Source organism: Callospermophilus lateralis, chromosome 4, assembly GCF_048772815.1.
Source record: "Callospermophilus lateralis isolate mCalLat2 chromosome 4, mCalLat2.hap1, whole genome shotgun sequence".
Taxonomy (NCBI): domain Eukaryota; kingdom Metazoa; phylum Chordata; class Mammalia; order Rodentia; family Sciuridae; genus Callospermophilus; species Callospermophilus lateralis.
Window position 1 is genome coordinate 77,079,977 of NC_135308.1, and position 15,863 is coordinate 77,095,839.

Consider the following 15,863-nt stretch of genomic DNA (forward strand, 5'->3'; position numbering starts at 1 on the left):
ATGTCTAGCACAAAGTTAATTTGGGACCCCAAATTTTTAGTTATATTTACTTATTCACTAGGAAGATGGTCTGATACTTTTCAGTTTTTATGCAATATTATGTATATTTGTGTGTGTGTGTATATATATATATATATATATATATATATATATATATATTTGTATCACCTAATCTTTTTAAATTTGTTATAATTAGTTATACATGACAATGAAATGCATTTTGATACATCAACATAAAAGGAATTTCTCATTCTTCTGGTTGTACATGATGTAGAATCACATTTGTTGTATAGTCATACATGGATGTTGGGTAATAATGTTAGATTCATTCTACTATTTTTTCTACCCTTTACTCATCCTTCCCTTCTCTTCTCTCTACCTAATCCAGAGTGACTCTTTTCTTCCCCCCAGCTGTGAATTAGCATCCTCATATCAGAGAAAGCATACAGCCTTTGGTTTTTTGGTAATCAACAACCAGCAAGCCAGGACTACAATTGTTTAAGTAGAAGTACTGGGTTTTAACTTTAATGTCTACCTTTGTACTCATCTTTCCTCTTATATTTAATTGGGTTCAATCTTAGTACTGAGAGTCAGACTTACATCTTGTCTGTCTTATCAGTGAAGGCCTAGCATCTCTAATGAACTCTAGTTGTTTTAGTGAAAGTTATACTTTTGTAAAGCATTAACAGAAAATATTATGAAGTTTACAAGAAACATATAAAATGGTATTAGCAAGAGTAAAGCCATATTGAGTTTGTATAATAGCTATGATGCATGAAACATAATTTTTATAATCTGAAATCTTTACTTCAGACTTCAATTTGAAAAACAAGAACTTGGTGGAATGCTCTTGTAAATCTAATAAAATTTAAAAGATTGTATATGTGAAAAATATGAATACAACTAGTATACCAAGAAGCAAGTAACAGCACTGTAGGGCATGGCTGCCTGCTTCCTGGTCTTGAGGCTGCACATGTGCCTGGGATGGCTCCTGGCGATCAGCCAGGAGGCGGTGCTATGGGCGGTGAAGGAGGAGGCAGATCACCTCAGGATAGGTCCAGGACTCTTCCACCCTCCTGAACAGCTTGTGCCTTCCCTTACAGACTATGAGGTGGGTGTACATGTGAACTTGCTCCACCCCTCTGACCTTTATTCTGATTGGCTCCTGTGCAGTATATAAGCTGTGTGTACTTCCTTATTAAATGAGATCCTGCTTTGACTGTTCTCCCTGGCACATCTGATTGTCCTTCCCAGAGGGAGGACTGGAGTGGGTGGCCAGTCAGCCTTTACCTTTCTTGACTCGTCCTGGTCGGGGCATGTTTCTCCCGGTTCTCCCACTGGGTCAGAAGGAATCTGGGCTAAAAACCCTGACACAGCACCATAATTACACTGTTGTTCTTATTTTAACCAAGTTTAGTTTTAAAGAAAAATTCAGAATCTGTAGTGTAATCCTCTAAACTAACAGAGATAATTTAAACAGAGTTCTACATAATAAAAATCCTTAGACTAGTTTCTCTCAATAATAAAACTTAACACAAAAATTATCTGGATAGATAAGAGCAGATTTACTCCCAACATCACCATGTGTATGTGGGGGGCAGAGGATCTTTACTCACAGAAGCTACTGGAAGCATCCAGAGCCCCCATTCCAGAACCTATTGATGTCACACTTGTCGTCATGGCACTATGGGTACAAACCCAGAAGAGCCATCTGGTGGCTCTCATTTGTTTGAGAGAAGGTGATGAGCCAAGATGGTCTCAAATGTTTTCTCACCTTCACCCAAAACTCCAGCCAGATATGTAGGGCTTTTGCCAAGCCTTTGGGCATCTCTTAATGTGGCAGCACTGGCCACTTTGAGTGGCCTCTTTTTCTCCATCCCGTGAGTATCTCATGCAAGCTGCTAGATTTCCTACAAAGAGCTAGAAGGGAAAATAGTGATAGTGAAGAGACAGGAAAGTGGAGAGAGAGGATCAGGAAGGGGAAGAAGGATATATAGTCAGAAGCATAGAGATCTAGGGTGCCTGAAGCATTTAGGAAACTTTGGGTAATGCTAGTGGTATTTGATGGGGTCTGTGGAGTTTTCTAGCCTAGATATTTAAAACTGTCCTTAAGGAGTGTGAGTCCTATCTCAGGTAAGCCAGGCCTCATGGGGCACTCTGGGTTGCCCCAGACTAGAACTTAGTCTGGCTCTGTTTTCAGTTGCTGAGCCCTGGCCCAGAGTGGAGAATGGGCCTTTCCAGTGGCCATGGGCTCCTTTGTCTCCTCACTTTCTACAGCCTCATTTGAATGAACATATGGGACCCAGGCATCTTGCACAGAGATAAGACCTCAGAACCTGGAGAAGGAGGTGGCAGCCCAAGGGCTGAGGACTATAGAGATAATTTTTTTCTAAAGTGCTCACCCCACCTAGGGCCTCAGGATCCCTTCTCTCAATGTCATGCTTAATTAGATGCTGGCAATTCATTTCCCAAGCCACTGAGGTGTGATAAAACAGAATCCTAGAGTTTTCCAGTTGCTTTAGAAGCAAAGACCAAGCAGGCTGGCAAAAGAGGCCAGCAGGCTCTTCCAAACCAGGCAATTGATCCTAACTCCTTCCCATTTCACACATGTCTTCAAGCACTGATAACTATTCCAAAGGATGGAGCTCCATAGAGAGCTCTTCTGGCTGGCAACCACCTTCTCTCTGACTGCCAGCAAATGTGAGTGGTCAGCTTGCTCAACAGGGGCCGGGATTTGCCTGCTCACCTCCTCCCCACCTTCTTGCTATCTAGTGATGCTATGGGGCTTCCCCCAAACAGCAGAGTGCTCGAAGGGCCTCTTGCCCCTACCCAAACTTATTCCCATGCCAGGCTCTGTGGAGCAGAACCCAGAGGCACCCTATGTGGCACACTTGAATGACAAATCTTTTCCAATGCCATGGTGTGCCAAATGTCATCTCCACTGCCTGCCCCAAACCTACCACTGTGAAACCTGCAACATCTGTGTGGAGGTGAGTACTTGTTCTCCCTGTCCACTCACCAACCCATCCCCAGGCACCAGGCCAGGAGAAGGCACCACCCATCATAAGGGCGTCAGGGATCGGTATGAGACCATATTCCCTAACTGCTAATAGTAGCTCTGACACACTGTTGGTCACTTATATATGTCATCCGCTCTGTGTCTGCATCTGTCCTGAGAGACTGGCCTTGCTTGTACAGGGGGAGGAAAGGCAGTGACTGTCATTGCCTGCCTTGCTGATATTATATACCCAATCTTTAGGCCAGCTGCTGCCCTGTTCTGGGGATCTTTGCATGTCTACCTCTGAGTGTCCCAGTTGGAGGGTTCCCGGGTTCTCAGTGCTTTTCTCTTGTGTGCAAGCCCTGCACTGGTTTACAAGTGCATATGGCTGGCTGGGCAAGGCTGTTTCTTTCATCCTTATCCAGTGTCTGAGAAAATAGAGGCCCAGATTTATTCTACATCCTGTTCCAAGTGACACTGGGCAGGTCTTTTCTCTAAAGACCTCAGTTATGACAGGTTAACTTATGAGCCATGGAGTCCTAACTGTTCTCTAGCAATAGAAATGCTACTTTCTCCCTGGAGATGGGAGCTCAAGTGTAGGCCCATGAGCAGGTGGCCTAGAGGGCTGGGTTGTGGGAAGCCTCAGGATTTGGGGGGTGCTGGAAGCCAGGCCAGATAGACCCTCAATGCTGCCTTCTCTCCCCTAGGAATTTGACCACCACTGCAGGTGGGTGAACAATTGTGTGGGGCACCGCAACATCAGGCTCTACATGCTGCTCCTCCTCTCATTGTGCCTCTACCTGGGTGCCATGCTGGCTAGCTGTGTGGTATTCCTGGTACACAAGAGGCACATACCCTTCATAGACTGAGCCATGACATATCCACACAGTCCCAAGGGCCCGCACTGGGAACCAGCTCTGGTGGAGGGGAGGGAGGCGTGGTCAGCAAAGTTGCTGGGTAACTGAAGGTGGCATGACTGGGGGGGGGGTCTATAGGGAGAAGTCAGTTGGGAGGACCATTGGTGGACCCCTTGAAGACTTGTGGGGGTGGGGCAAGACATGGCCTGTGGAATTGAGAATCCAGGGTGGGGGGCATGGAGTGAGGGAATGAAGGTTGAACAGGGACAGAAAGGACCACAGTGAAATGGGGTGAGTTTGAGCTTGGGAGTCTTAGAGTAATAGTCCAGTCCAGGGAGGAAGAGCGGGTGGGTGAGGGTAGGTGGGGAGCGAACAGGAAAGGGGAGAGGTCAATGGAAAGGCGGGTCCAGGGAGTAACTGTCCCCTGGCTTGGCTTCTTAGCCTGTGTACAGCATCATAGTGGCTGTCCCTTCCACTGGCTTCCTGCTGCCACTTATCCTGCAGCTGCTCATCAAGGCCAGGGCGGTGAGCACCACAAGGCACCCCTATGAGACCCAGGTAAGGGGACCAAATGTGTGTGCCCTGATACCCCGTTGGGAGAAAACACCTTCCACCTCTGCCACTAGGCACTATCTGTGCTTTCTCCATTGCCCTTTTCCCTAATGATGCCCCTGAGTCCTTCCTGACCCACCTCTTAAGATGCAGCTCAGATCTCTCCTCCCCATGGAGCTGTGTGGTCATGCTCCCTCCTGGGCACATTGCATTGAAAGCCTACTGTGAACTACACTGTGTGTTATTTGATGGATGGGTATAGAGGTGAGTAAGTACATCCTGCCCTCCTGCTAATACGCAGCTTGCAATCAGAATAACACCAGCTGACACCCAGGAACACTTGAAGAGATGGAGTTGGTACTGAATGGTGTAGCAGACAGGGAGAAACTGGGAGTTTGGCAAGGCAAGGGCTGTAGAATAGGACATGCCACTCTATGTGACATAGGTGTGATTTTGAATTGGCAGAAGGCTGGATTGCATTGCCTGTGAGAGACACACCTGTGCACAAAGGCATTGAAACATGGAAGTAGGGTGTGAAAACAACAATGGAGAAGGGGATAAAATTCAAGCACAGGGTGGCATGATCAATGAGGTTAACCCCATGGGGTCAAGATTAGAAAGGCCCAGAAGCTCAACCCAGGAATTTAGTTTTGATAAAGTGCAAACCTGGGAGCCATGGTAAAATTTTCTAAAAATTTCATTAATGAGGAATAATTTACAAACCATGAAATTTATCCATTTTAGCCTATAGCTTGGAATTTGGACAAATGCATACCATTGAGTAGTACTCTCCACCATGATCAAGGTTAGACCAGTTTCATTACTTCAGAAAGTCCTTTCATCTCTTGTCAATTTCTCTCCCTACATCCTTGTGGGATTTTTCTTCCCAGGATTATGTATCAGTGCAGTTGTGTGGTTTTTAGTCTGGCTTTATTCATTTGGCACAACACATTTGAGAGTCATCTATGTTGTTGCTCATATAAGTAGTCTGTTTCCTTTTATTTATGTGTAGTACTGTATGGATGCCCTACATAGTGTTATACATTCACCATTTGAAGAATTTTTTACATTGTACCAGTTTGAGGCAGTAGTTTTTTTTGTGTGTGTTTGTTTTGTTTTTCTACCAGGAATTGAACCCAAGGATGCTTAATCACCCAGCAGCATTTCCAACCCCCTCTATTTTTTCTTTTTGAATTTTTAAAAAAATTTTGAGGCGGGGTCTCTAAGTTGCTTAGGGCCTTGCTAAGTTACAGATGCTAGCTTTAGTCTTTCTGTCTCAACTTCCCAAGACCCTAAGTGTACAGTTTTGGACAACTGTGCCCAGACAGTTTGGGGCAGTTCTAAAGAAAGCTGCTACAAACTTTGGTGTACAGGCATCTGAACAGAAGTTTCCATTTCTGTTAGGTAAAGTTTTAGGGGTGGGTATTGTGAGTTACAAAGTAAACATAAGTGGAACAACATATAGGAAACGACCCTACCATTTCTTCTTTCTATCAGCAATGCATGAGAATTCCAGTTGCTAAACATCCTCACCAACATTTAACACTGTCATTTGTTGGTATTTTATTTTATTTTCATATTGTAGCCTGTCCAATAAATGAGTAGTGGTATCTCATTAGGGCTCCAGTCTGTGTTTTCCTAGTGAGTAATGATGATGAGCATATTATCATGTCTTATCAGCCACCCATATGTCTTTGGTAAAGTGTTTGCTCCAATCTTTTGCCCACTTAAAAATAAATGGGTTGTTTATTTATTGAGTTTCAGGGGTTCTATATATTAGATTAGTTTCCACATTTTGCAAATATTCTCTTGTAATTTGTGGCTTCTCATTTCATTTTCTTCATAGCATCTTCCAAAGAGCAGGAGTTCTTAGTGGTGTTGTTTTTCCAGTAGTGGGTGTTGAATCAGTGGTGCTCCACCACTGAGTTTCTCCCCCAGCATTACTTGTTGTTTCTCACTCTACATGGAAAATATGTCATCTACAAGGAACAGTTTCATTACTTTCTTTCCAATCTATGGGTCTTTATTGCTTTTTCACTTGGGGGTTGAACAGGAATGAGAAGGGTGATCATGACTGCCTCAGGACTCCTTTAGTATGACAACAACTCCTCTTAAGGCTCCTTCAGGAAGACTGGTGGGCAGTACCAATGGGGGAAGGGGAAAGCTGAAGACCCAGAGACAGCTGAGAAGATAGAGGAGCCTGTGGGCTCAGCACTTCCATCCTTAGTCACCCTTTCACCACAGCCATATCTGGTTCCCCTCCCACCTGTGACTCCTCTGCTTAGCCCTTACTCCTCAGCCCTGTGGCCTGCCCTCCTTCTTCTCTCTCCAGCTTCAGTTCATCATTTAGTTTGCCTGGCAGCATTGTCTCTTCCCCCATCCTGTGGTTCTTCTAGTTCCAGGTCAGGCCTTAGGACATTGCCCTTCCTCCTCTGCTGTGCTCAGAATGAGGCTCTCCATGTCCAGATTGCCCATCTCAAGGGACCTAAATGTGGCCTGCACTCTGGGATTCACCAGATATGGCTTCTTTCCATTATCTGCAGCACCTGAAATAGGCACTAATTCCATGCTTCAACTTCCAGTGTCCTCCCTACTCCATTCCTTGACCGGAAGCTCCTCCTAGAGACACTTGCTTGGTGCTTGGTGGCAAGGACTCTAGGGGAAGAGCACATCTGTCCAAAACGCAGCTCTATAACTGACTTGCAGGGAGACCTTGACTCTGATACTTACCCCCCTTGTCTATCAGTTTTCCTATCTCTAAAACAGGAAAATATGGGTTAATTCACACAAGACACATAGAACTGTGCCTGGTACCAGAAAGTGCCCTACCTGATGCTGTTAGTATTACTACCATTCCTTCTTGTGGTCATCTACATGTTTGTGTCTCATCTTAAAACCCAAGTAACTTCCACCCTTAACATCCTATGACTCCACTCTACTTGTACCCTCTATGCCTTATTCCCTGAAAGAGTTGTCAGTGGTCACTAGCTCCACCCTTCACTTCCTGGCCCACATCAGTCCAGACCCTTCCCTTGCTGTCATGATGATGCTCTCAACTAGGGGCAGAGCCAGCAGACATCCTTGAGACTACTACTGCTGGACTGGACACAGCCTCTGAAACCAGAGGGAGCAGAAATAACCCTCTTGCATGTCTTAATGCTTAACGCTCTGGGTTTCTCCTCTGCATGAACCTGGGTGCTGTGAACTAGGTTGCCTATATAGGTCCCTTGATAACCTTTCCCTGTCCTACCCTGGCCACTCCCCACCATGCTCAGGACCTCATGTTGCAGCTGCCCTCACGACCCTGAGGGTAGACTGGCCATGCTGTTTGTAGTGTGCTTTCAAAACCCAGTGCAGTAACTAGAGTTTTTTGCTATTGAGTATTGAACCCAGGGACACTTTACCACTAAGCTACCTCAGTCCCTTCCATATTTTATTTTGAAGCAGGGTCTCACTAAGTTGCTGAGGCTCCTTTCTAACTTTTGATCCTCCTGCCTCAGTGTCCTGAGTCACTTGGATTGCATGCCTGGTTTGACTAAGGTAGTTTTGATGCCCTGAAATATTTCTGGATGGGGTGTATCTGAGTGGTAGAGCATGTGCTTAGCATGTGCAAGGCCCTGGGTTCTTTAGTACCCAGTACACAAAGAAAAATTTGAATAAATGAGTGAACCAAGAAACAAAAGAATCAACATTTGAGATAGAAGAAAAGAGATAAAGGAACAGAGAGAATTCTGATGTCTTGAGTCCCCAAGTTCAGGGGAAGTAAAAGAGGCAACAAGAAGTTGGGCAAAAAAATGGACAAGAAGATACCATTTGATGTTGGTCTGTTGATTGAGACACAGAATGTGAGCAGGAGCCACAGGAGTGGAGCCAGTGTGAGATGCTGCTCTGGGTGCTTCAGAGTTGTTAGATTCTATTCAGGTCTGATTGTATTCCATATGTTTGTATGTGTGTGTGTGTGGGGGGGGGTATTTAAACTTAGTGCTCAGTTCTTAAAAGTTTATTAATTATCATTCCTTTCAGCATTTTTCTATATTATATGTACCCCAATCCTTGATATATTTTGTTTTGAGATAGGGTCTTGCCAAGCTGTTGAAGCTGGCCTTGAACTTGTGATCTTCCAGCCTCAGCCTCCCAGGTCACTGTGATTTCAGGCATGCAACATTGCACCTGGAAGGAAATTAATTTATTGCTGTGAACACCTTAAAGAACACAGAACCTCATAGAGCTCAACGGTTCCTGTTGCTTTTTGGACGTATTCCAGAGCTGTTCTGATGTGAAATCCTCTTTCTTTCTTGTGCGCAAGAGTGTGGAAGATCAAAGTCTTCATGTGTGGGCAATGGAGAATTGGGGGTGGACACAGGTGCTTCTGGGTCACTTGCCATTGTTCCAGAATATTTGCTAGCTAAGGCTTTTGAGGTTGGGGTGAGACTCAGCCTAGTCTGGGAGAAGAAAGGGGAGAGGCTGATGGATGAAGTCAGAATAAAGGGAAAATAGAATAAGGGAGAGTACAAGCTAGTCAGTGTCCATGGGAGGACTTGAGCATGACCTTTAGTGCTTTGAGTACTAGAGGCTTCCACCCAGATTTTTCTAGTCCATCTGATTTGTGATTAAGAAAATATGATTGGGCATTTCTGCTGCCACTGCCCTCCCAGATAGTGAAAGTCAATGAAGTACATTTTTAGAAAGAAATCAATAGGTGAGAAAGTAAAGTGGGAGCAGGATGGAGACACCATCTTTGCATCAGTTGAGCAGAGCAGCACTAGAAATGTCTTAAAAGGTATCTGGAAGGACATGACGGAAGGATATGTGTTGCCAATGGACATAGAGCAAGGATGTGGCAAAGGGGAGGTAAAAGGTGATGAGGGAGCCCTGGGAAGGCAGAGATGTGGGTGTAGTGTCAGCACTAGTCTGAAGAGAGCTGCTCACAAGTGGGTCCAGGAAGGTCATTCTTTCTAGAAGCCTGGTCACCCTTGGGCTTCCCTGCCCTTGCCATAGGCCAGGGTTGTGCCCTGCATTAACTGACAACCTTCGGGAGTGTCACTGGGAGATGGTCTTACCCACTCCTGCTGATTCTGAGCTCCTCTTTCTATCCCCGTATCCCTCCAGCATGACAACTCATTTAACAAAGGCTGTGTCTCCAACTGGTACAGCATGTGTGTGTGCCACTGGGACCCAAGTAAATTGGTAAACCAGGGGCTGAAGTGTGGTGGACCCTGGGGCTGGTGGGATGGGGTGAAGCTGGGTCCCTTTCCCTGTTCCTTTATTCCAGCTCTAAGACCCTGATGCTCACTGATCCTTTCCTTTGGGGTTTTGCCCAGGGCAAAACTCTGGGAGCCTCTGGGAATTTCATTCTTTCTTGTCTTTGTAAGTTCTTGCTACAATAAATAGGGTAGAGGGGGACAAAAGCCTGGATGATGCTCCTGGATGAGAGCCCTGAGCTTTGTGCTTTCCAAGCTCTGAGGTGTGAGGGTGGTCAGGGAGAACTGGCCAATGTGGGTAGTGACCCCTTGTCCTTGACCTGTTGTTCTTCAGGTACATGACACAAGCTGTCAGTCTACAGATAGAGCTGGGGACTGAATGGGAGCCAACAGAGGTATACTTTTCAGCACAACATCCTACACACTTCCCTGCATCCAAGTCTCCAACTCTAGTCCCCCCAAGGAGTGGCCAGTCTGCACTTTTACAGGATGTGTGAGTAGTAGTGGTTGTGCCTTGAAACAGGGGTTGTCTGTGGGCTGCACAGGTATTGGGAGAAACCCTTCAGGTTGGGCTGGCTAGGAATCTGAAGCAATTGAAGCATAAGGATGGGGATTATGGAACTGGGTGGTGCAGTGTTCAGGTCACAGGGCTTCAGAGAACACTGAGGTAGACAAAGAGATAATAAGACTAAACCACAAACTTTCTGGCTACTGATTTTTTGAAAAATAATCTTATGGCTTCTTTAAATGTTATAACACTTAACTCACTGTTTTTTTCCTTTCTATATTTTGCCCTATTTTCCAAGGAAATCTTCTATTTCACTGAGTTTTCTGTTTCATATTATGGATAATTATTATATCTAAAATTTGGATCTTTTCTCTTCCCCAGATTATGTATTTTATTTTTTATATTTACATCTCTCTCAAAGCCTCAATGTCATTCAAAGGACAGTTGAGAATGAAATTCCTCAGTAGCTAAGGGACATTTTCAATAGTAATCACCTTACATGGAGCCAGGAAGAGAGAACTATTAATGGGACTTGCAGGGGACTATGATGTGGTGGCACATAATGCAGTTCCCAGGCAGAGCTCTGAGGACTGTCATTGGATCCTGATTTCATGATAGATGGCTGTGTTTTCTTCATTCATTTCAATTGACTCATTGAAGTGAAAGGGAGGCTAGGCATTATATCTTTGTAAAATGTTTTGTGAAATTAGTGTTAGTCATCTCAACATCAAGGTTTCAATTATTTTGCACTTTATCTTTTTTATTAAAGTGTGCTGCTTTTTACTATTTTTAATTATTTTTTACCTTTAAAGACTATTTTTAGCTGTAAGTGGACACAATGCCTTTATTTTATTTAGTTTTTCAGTGGTGCTGAGGATGAAACCCAATACCTCACACATGCTAGACAAGCACTCTACCAGTGAGCTACAATTTTACTGCATTGATTTAGGGGCTGGGCAGGTACTTAAGTGTAGCGAGCTTGCCTAGGATACACAAGGTCCTTGGTTCCATCCCTGGCATTGCAAAAACAATAGCAAAGCAAAGCAAAAACCCATACATTTAGCTTCTAGGGGGTGGTACACACCTATAATCTCAGCAACTCAGGAGGCTGAGTTAGCCTGCTTGTAAGTTTTCAGCAAGCCTCAGCAATTTAGTTAGATCCTAAGATTAAAAAGGACCGGGGAGTAAACTTGGGGGTAAGGTGCACCTGGGTTCAATCTCCAGTCCAAAAAAAGTAAATAAATACATAAATGGTTTTGAATCCTACCAATAAGTATTGATCTTTGAGTCTGCCACTCTGATTTTGTTCAGTAATTTGTTTTTAAAGTATACTAATCTTTTTCCTCTAATGCCTGAGAGCAATGTTATTAATCTGTAGAAAGTGTTCTGTGAATTTAGATTGAATTAGTAGAATGTAGAATGAGAATTTTTGGAAACTTTTTTATGAATTTCTTTTTAACAACTAAATTCAATTTAACATTAATTTTATTAATAATAAAAATACTGAAAATCACCTGAATATTTTGAACATGAAAATAGTAGATGTTATATATAGAATAATTAATAATAAATGAAATAATACCTAATTATATGGATATATATCAGAAATCAATGTAAACTTATCTCTCTATTATTTATTTATTTATTTATTTATTTATTTATTTATTTATTTATTTTAGGTACTGAGCTGCCTCCGGAGTCCTTGTATGGGCATGTGCCACCACACATGATAATTTGAAAAGATGGGAAGATGGTTGAAATTCTTCACTGTATTCATGAGTCTATGTTATTTACCTTTTCCCCCTATATTTCTGTAGGTCTGAAATATTGCAAATAAAAGTTCTGGTTACAATGATTGCCTCCTCTTTTCTCTTTCCTTTTTTGTTTAAGATGTTAAATCTTAAGTGTTCTTTGATCCTTTTGCAATTGTGAGAAGGGCAAAGTCTTTGGATAGTATAAATGGCTGTGATTTACAAGTCTTAATTCTGATTGTGTCTTTTTCCCCTTAGGTTTTCTGGCACAGTTTTTACTGCTATTGATGTGGCTCTGGGTCAATAAAAGTTAGCAACTTTTTCATACTTCTACATATATATTAGCTTTCTTTTAGGAGAAAAACTAGATGAAGCTAAGCATAATCTATAGGAATGTAATTTTTAAAGTTGGATATGTTGTAAGAATTAATCTATATAATTTCATACCATTCTCACTTTAGGGGGAACAAATAAGGCATTATATCATGAATAAGCAAATATTGTAAAAAGTTTTTTCTCAGGTAGGAGTGAAAAGAGGAGTGATTCCTGGCACTGGGCTGAGCTTAGGTTGGCTAATCAACTTCAAGAAAAATTTGGAAAATATTTCCAGGTAGTGGAAAATACTATTCATATTCAGTGTGCCACTCAAAATACTACTCATTTGTCAGTTATAATCTCACTATGTAATAATATCACGTGTTACTACAAATTATTATCTGGTTGGTGTTTGTTACTTTCTAAGAGAATTAGAAAAACCACTGATTTGTTTTTTAATTCCATTTCCATTATAGGTTGCTATTAAACAGATTAATTTACAGAAACACCCACAGAAGGAACTGATCCTTAATGAGCTCTTGGTGATGAAAGAATTAAAGATTCCCAACATAATCACTTCTTAGACAGGCAAATTTGTTTGAGGTTCTTTTAATCATTGGGATAAAAACATGGAAATTTGTAGTTTGATGGAGGCTGGCCACTTTGAAGTATCAATACTGAGAAGGTCCTTTTGCTATAAAGACATTACTTGGCTAGTGAGAGAAGGCAGCTAAATGAAGGACATTGCTGATCTTGTGTCTATTCATGCAAATGATCAGAAACAGAAACATTAAGGAATGATCAGCTGAGATTCATGTCTTAAGCCACAGAGGTAACTACACACATTTATGACATTTATGAAATGTTTAGATCAGTTTTTATTTTAAATGCTATTCTTTTTAGGTGAATTATACATGTTCATCAAAAGCTCCTGTAGACCACATGCAGTAGTGTAAGCTTGTAATCCAAGCAGCTAGAGAGGCTGAGGCAAGGAGGATCACAAGTTCAAAGTCAGCCTCCACAATTTAGCAAGGGCCTAAGCAACTCAGTGAGACTCTGTCTTAAATAAAATACAAAATAGGGCTGGGGATGTGGCTCAGTGGTTGAGTGCTCCTGAGTTCAATCCCTGGTAACCCCCTCCAAAAAAGAAACCTCATGTGGTTTAGAAATTGAAGATTTGTTTGTCTATTTTTTTTTAAAAAAAAAAAAAAAGACAGAATGGAAAACTAAGTATAAAATTCAATTTTTGAAAAGAGTGATTACACAAATGAATGAGGGATCACTAGTATAAATTATATAAGTGGTTTATTATATGGTTACAGGTAATTTTATTTCTTATATAAATTATAAATTTGTTTAGGGTGCGGAATTGGTAATATATTTTGAGGCTTTATCCCTAATTATGGGGTCTTCATTAATGGAAATAAATTGTCAGGTACATTTGACTGTTTTTTAAAATAATATTTCAAGTCAGCATGGAATGCTGGTTAAGATAAGCCACAGACTTTGGAATTATGAGAACTTGAGTTCGGATGCTGATTTTGTCACTTACTATGTAATCTTAGATGAGTTCCTTAACCTCTCCAAGCCTGTCTCTGTATCTGCAAAACAAGATCAATAATCCCTAAGTTGTAGGGTTATTTTTGTTAGAAAACTTCAAAATGTACACCTAGTCTACTATTATGGGAAAACTATGACTTCAAAATTATAATGAATATCATAATGACCCTAGGACTTTTTTTTGTGTGCTGTGACATATTAACTTTCCAATTTTCTTCTTTGCTCTCAAACTATCAGCTTTGTTGTTTTATCATTATGGTGCTTAATATTTAAACTTGAACATAGTCAAATGTTTAAAAAAATGGAGTGGAAGTTTTATATATTCTATTTTTAATTACCTGGTAGGAGACGATTTGCTTGTAGTAACAGAGTACCTTGGTGGTGGGCCACTGACTGATGTTGTTACAGCAACCTGCATGGATGAGGCACGGATTGCTGCTGTGTACAGAGAGGTGATTTTGCATTCTTTGAGATAAAGTAGGGTGATGTGTGTTTAGCAAGGGACGACTAAAAGGAAGATTTTCCTACAAGGGGAATTTTTGTTGTACACATTCTAAGTTATCCCATTTTGTTTTATCTCAGATGTGAGTTCCAGCCCTTCATATGTAGGATGCCTTGGGAATGAGTTATAGACCCTATTTTATTTTTATTTTATTTTATTTTTTTGCAGTATTGGGGTTTGAATCTAGGGGTGCTCTACCACTGAGCTATATGCCCAGTTTTTATTATTATTATTATTATTATTATTATTTTGAGACAATCTTAAAAGAAGCCTAGGCTGGCATGGAACTTGTGATCTTCCTACTTCTGCCTCTGATGTAGCTAGAGTTACACACATGCCCAGTCAAGGCCTATGAAGATCGAAAATCACCAATAAATCTCATTATAGTCATCACAATAGTTTATCTTCCTGTTAGGGCACTTCTGAGAATTAATGGGAGTATAATTAAAAATATGCCACTCAGCTAGGTGTGGTGGTGCATGCCATCAAAGTAATCCCCATCACTCAAAGGCTGAGACAGGAGGATTGCAAGTTCAAAGGAGGCCCCAGCAACTTAGCAAGGCCCTAAGCAGCTTAATGTGAGCCTGTCTCAAAATTAAAAAAAGAAAGGGCTGGAGATGTAGCTCAGAGGTAAAGTCTCCTCATGCTAAATCCCTGTTATCCCTCCTCTTGCACACTGATCCCTTCCCACTGAAAAGTGGGGACTAGAATCATCACAGAAAAAGCAAGACACATTTCTAACTTTAAGATCATTATGTCTGCTTCTGGCTTAATTGAAGGTGAAGAAATTGGTTGTTTCTTCATATTTTTAATGAATTTCCAGATGTCCTTTTTTAAGCTTATAGAAATTTCCAAATTGCCTAATTATCAGCCAAAAACAATTTGTAATTTTTTCTGCAATTTTTTTATAAAGGGTCTAGGTTAATGATTTGCTTATTATCATTGAAATGGATCCTACTCTGTCCTGATGTCACAGGAATCATTGTCATAATTGACAAAATTATAAATGTTTATGATAGACTGTTGTATAATACACTGTGAATTATAAACTTTGTATACTACATAGTCAATTATTCTTATTCAGGTAACATTCTTGAAAATTTAATTCTAAGTTGTGTTCTACCTAAGAAGGAAGGAAATAAGAACTCTCCTTCATAGTTCTCAATATTATATCCCTTAACAAAATAGGTTTTGTCACTTAAAACTAATTAAAACCTACCAAGAATTTATCTATTTTTCCTTAATTTGTTTTTCTCACTTTTTTATAGTTGATATAAAATCAATTTCAGGAGTTGTTCTAACTGCATTTACTTGGTTCTTCTTTTCTGTGCCAAAATTTTTAAATTGTGACAAGTTACTTTCTACTTATTTGTAGAGTAGTTTTCTGTGACTTCATTCTTTTCTAGAATTGTATTAAATTCTGCATAAGTATTATATGATTATATCATTTACATCAGTTTTTTTGAATAACATTATAATACTTTGAATAAGAATTTTATTAGTTACAAATAGTGTTCAGACTTTGTTGTTCTAATCTGATGTGAATAAGAATGAAAATACAACTAATTATTCCCAAGTGTATAATTTATCCTTTCACTTTATATTCAAAAACGATGGGG